Source organism: Oratosquilla oratoria, chromosome 1 (assembly GCF_046742065.1).
Source record: "Oratosquilla oratoria isolate Oo_2021 chromosome 1, ASM4674206v1, whole genome shotgun sequence".
NCBI lineage: Eukaryota > Metazoa > Arthropoda > Malacostraca > Stomatopoda > Squillidae > Oratosquilla > Oratosquilla oratoria.
Window position 1 is genome coordinate 63012486 of NC_134777.1, and position 5381 is coordinate 63017866.

Genomic DNA, 5381 nt, shown 5'->3' on the forward strand with positions numbered 1-5381 from the left:
AATGGTGACCTTCCTTGTATTTTTATGTATATTTTCCTGTTGTTTATGTATTAAAATATATGTATACCGTAATTATTATATTTTTTGTAATCGAACCATGCGTTCGTGTATTGTTTACCCGCGAATTCGTGGCGTGGCGAAGCGACGCCAGTCTTTTGATAGTCGCGGAAGTGAGTGCACGTCAGTGCTTGTATGAACACTATAGATTGAATTGTGTGTTATTTAGCCACCCTTACAACTTTACAAAGGAAAAGGGGACAAGTATGAATATAGTAGTTTCAGAGGGATCAGTTTGTTGAGTGTAGTTGGGAAGGTTATTAGAAGGGTTTTGATTGAGAGGATTAGGAGAGGTACAAAGGGAGTAATTGGTGTGGAACAGTGTGGGTTTAGGAAAGGTAGGGTTTGCATGGATCCGATTTTTGTGGTAAGACATATATGTGAGAAAGCTTTAGGAAAAGTAAGGATGTTTTTTGGACCTTTATGGGTTTGGAAAAGGCTATGAAAGGGTAGACAGGAAGTCACTGTGGGAGGTTTTACAGATATATGGGATTGGAGGAAAGCTGTTAAGGGCAGTCAATTTTTTTTTTACGAGAGTAGTAAAGCCTGTGCTAGAAGGGGAAATTATGAGAGCAAGTGGTTTGAGGTAAAGGTGGGACTGCGTCAGGGCTGTGTCATGTCGCCATGGCTGTTCAATCTGTGCATGAACAGGGTGGTGCGGGAGGTAAAGGCGAGGGCAATGGACAGAGGAATGGGATTGTTAAAGAAAAACGAGAAAAGTGGAAGATGAGCCAGTTGTTGTTTGCTGACGACACTGCGCTTGTAGCAGAGTCAGAGGGAGGATTAAGGGAGTTAGTGACGGAGCTCGGGAAGTTTTGCGATAGAAGAAAGTTGAAGGTGAATGTGGTTAAAAGCAAGATGATGAGATGTACCAGGGGAGAGGATGAGGGTGAGTTGGAAGTAAGTCTGAAAGGAGAGAGAGACTGAAGGATGTGGATAGCTGTAGGTACTTGGGGTCGCACGTGACAGGAAAGGGAAGAATAAAGGTGAAGATATATTGTAGACTGAGAGAAGCAAGTAAATGCCTTTGGGGATTAAAAAGTGTCATGGGAGATAGGCAACTGGGAATGGATGCAAAGAGGAGATTGTATGAAGCAGTGATCGTGCCGACGGCATTGTATGGAGCAGAACATTAGAATTTAAGAGAGACAGAGAGGAAAAGTTTAAATGTGTTTGAGAGGAAATATCTGAGGAGTATGTTAGGGATACAATTTTGGATAAAGTGAGAAACGAGTTGGTGAGGAGTACAGCTGGAGTGGAGAAGGAGATGGAAGATAGGGGTGATGAAATATTATTAGAATGGTTTAGACACATGGAAAGAATGAATGATGAAATATCAATAAAAGATGTGTGGAAGAGAGGTGGGGAAAGTGAACTTGAGGGGACGACCGAGGATGAGATGGATGGATGGGGTGAAGGGGTCGTTGAGAGAGAAATGTCTGTTGAGGAAGGAAGGGAGCAGACAGGAGATAGGGATGAGTGGAGAATGACTGTGTATGGATGATACTGTTATGCAAGGAAGGGAGGGCTGAAGGATGGAGGGAGGGGGTGTTTATGTGTGAATAATATTTTGACACAGCTCGAAAGAATTTCTCCTTTTTTTTGCATAGGGGAGCGGAGAGGGGGGGGTCGCCTATTAAGAGAAGCGGCCTTGCTGTGGATGTACTGTGTCTCGCTGCATTGCTTTTGACCCATGGCAATTGGCGGATGCAGGGATGACCCGTCATCCATGAGGAGCTGAGATGGGACGGGTGGAAGGGGTGGTGGAAGGGAGTAAAATGGGTGGTAATAAGTACGTGCCTCTGACTTAGCTACCTCCCTTATAAGGGAAAAAACTTATGGTATATAGATAGAATAGATAGAAAAGTCTCAAATACAATTTGCGAGAGAATTGACAAAAGTATATCAAGACCAGACATAATATTATTACTCTTCTTCCGAACCCCTGCCTGTGATTCAGGCAGCTCCAACACTTATAGATAGTGTTGCCAGTACCATTAGAACACACAGCAATGAATCACCAAAGATGCTGACTCAAGGTTTCACCTTCCCAAACATTAGTTGGAAACTTCCCAAGGTGCTAAGAGGTAAGACAAGCAACAGCTCAAATTACCCAAATACTGAATCTTATGGAAGAACACTACCCCACTTAAACAAAAGAGATAACAACAAGATATTTCAGGTCCTGGTGTGGCGGCGTTTACGCCATGGGTCCACCATCCAACTCCAAGAGTTGGGAGCCAAACCGCCACAAGAAGCCCGTGCCACCATAAGATGGTACCAATCCTTGGGAGCAGCTTTGGTTACTTGGCCAAGTACCACAACCTTTACTCAACAATGAACTTCACATTTTGTCTGCACTGAGGGGTGATTTCCGGTGATTATCCCTGTTCTACTATTAACCGGTGTAGGGAGTAACCCTAGAACCATCACAAACTACGCTTGTCCAACATGGTCCAAACAAATCGCCTCGAGTCTTCAGACAAAGGGTTCACTTTAATACAATTCATGCAAAAGCAGGGCCAACTTTACACAATACTTGCAGATATAAAATGCTACAGTAACACCTAGACCTGTTCCACATGCCCACCCATAACAATTATGAATAACACAGTTTGTACCAGAATAACAACGTTTGAATACGACAGAGGATCCTTATAATATTGATTGCCCACCCTCGCCATGTATCTGTCTGCTTAATTAATTTGCTGATCTCATCTGTATCACAGTTGATGGCCCCAGCAAGGTTAGTTAGGAAGGATTGGGTAGTGGTTGTGCAGATCAAATTGCATATTCTATATTGCTCATATCAGATTACATATTCAATGCTTGTGTGCTAGACCCAAGACTAGCATTGGGCAGGCTTAAGCGCTTCAAAGCCGCAACGCTATCCACCAAGCGTCAATTCTACTTGGCTTTAGTCAGACCGCTACTGTTCCATTCACCTGGGTTGAGCCGTGTGACGTGCACCACAAACAACTACTTGCATCAGAAAGTTTAGAATGCCACAATCCGATTCATCATGGATTCGCGATGGAGCAACTTCAGAACCTCTGAATCACTACACCTATCTGCCAACATTCGTCCACTCAACCACTCACCCAACATAAACACAAACTACACATGAAACACCTAGAGAGAATGTACGCTGAACTGAAACGGTGCTACTTAAGCATGTGATCTACATTTTGAAAATGATCTACGAAATGACACATCAGTTGAGTGAGTGATCTACATTTCCGAATAAGCTTATATTAAAACACTATGCTTAAATACCAAGGAATAATAAAAGAATGAATAATTTTTTAATATATTTTCACTGTCTGGGAAAGTGAGTGATCTACATTTTCACTGTCTGTAAACAGTTCGGACATCTTGCAAAAATGCAACATATAATTTTTGACTATTGGATCTCATTATTCCCCAACGCAGAAAATCTAGATGCGATTACAAAGTATGAATAGGTACACCTCTTAATTTTTTTTAGAATTCGAATTTTAGCTTCAAGCCACGATCTTTCAATAGGTTGGGTATTAGTTCCATCTTGTGGGTTCACATAATTTCCTGACGATTTACGGTGTAGTGTATGTAACACTGACGATTAACATGTGAATACCCTGGGCATTCGTCTGAGTATCTCACAGAGCCTGCTTGAACTTCTCTGAAAACAATTTGCTCCAAAGTTGCTCTGTCTCTTCTTAAGACATAAAAGTATCGACAATCTGAGGCATTTCTAAGTCCGAACACCCATGGGGCCATCTATTCTTCTTCCATGATTTCTGTTATTAACCACATTAGCTTCACTGTCGGCAGAATCAGGTGCTCTATCACCATTTAGAAGGCGGCCTCGGTTGTATTTTCTCCTACCTGCAAAACGAGCTTCATCTATTTGAACCGGATTTTCTGCAGTTCCCACCATTTGGCCTCTGTTATGGACAGATGCAATAGAGGAACATACTTCTCTGCACATATTGAACCAGTCACAGATTGTTGGCTAACGTTTGCCGGTCATTTCTTCTGTTAGTGCAAAGGACAGATCTTTAACAAGATAAAAAATAAGTTCCCAAATTTTGCAAAGGGATAATTTACAGTTGATTTTGTTGTTCAGATCGGTGTAGTGAAAAAAGACATTCCCTCGACGCACTGACCTAAAAGTTTGGCAGCCCCTCTTCGTACAGCGAAAGACAGGACGATATTCATCTCTTACTTTTCTTCGTTTTTCGGACATTTCGCCTCCGCATTTGTGGCAAGAACTAATATCTTGCACTTCATCTAATAGTCGATGGTCACGGAGGAATGCTACTGCTGATTCTTCATCTGAAATAACATGTTTGTAGAATTCTCTAGCTCTCATGTTTACTTGTCGCAGTGAGGGTGAAACTGAATAATTTAAAAAGTAGTTCATCTCTTAAATACAAAAATTTACCAGATTAGAGGAACGCAGTCATCTCGAGGTCATCTCAAATATGTAGGAACGCGGTCATCTCGAGGTCATCTCAAATATGTAGGAACGGGGTCATCTCGAGGTCATCTCAAATATGTAGGAACGCGGTCATCTCGAGGTCATCTCAAATATGTAGGAACGCGGTCATCTCGAGGTCATCTCAAATATGTAGGAACGCGGTCATCTCGAGGTCATCTCAAATATGTAGGAACGCGGTCATCTCGAGGTCATCTCAAATATGTAGGAACGAGGTCATCTTAAATGTAGATCACATACTTAAGCACCAACCTTTCTGTAGATCACATACTTAAGAAGAAACCTGTCTGTAGATCACATACTTAAGCACCAAGCTTTCTGTAGATCACATACTTAAGCACCAAGCTTTCTGTAGATCACATACTTAAGCACCAAGCTTTCTGTAGATCACATACTTAAGCAGAAACCTGTCTGTAGATCCACATACTTAAGTAGCACCACTGAAACACCTAATTCGACATATCACACCCAGACCTCGCCGCACAGACTATTTGTCAGCTGCGTCTCCCCCCCCCTCACCACATGGTATACACGACAAACTGTGTATGACCATATGAATACCGCCCATCATATGCACTAGAGATGCTTTTTTACCTTCTTCGCCCTTTTCGATGTCTGTCGTGCACAAAAGGGAGAAGACAGGGCGCGACTGGATGTGAATTCGACTCACTTCTCGTAAGAAATAATATACACACACTTCCCACGAACAAAAACACGCCCACATGTACAAACATATATCAATGCTTTTTCGTCTACCAAAATTCACTTCCTTTCTAATTTTCTCTCATAGAATATCTTCTCATTTCAGTTTACCTCTCACTAAGAAAATCCGTATTTCTACCTT

The 5381-nt window shown here is 42.0% G+C and overlaps 1 pseudogene; it reads right to left on the reverse strand.

The window, feature by feature from the left end:
- Positions 1–3609: 3609 nt before the first annotated feature.
- On the reverse strand, positions 3610–4505 carry LOC143028334 (uncharacterized; annotated as a pseudogene).
- Between the last annotated feature and the right edge of the window lie 876 nt (positions 4506–5381).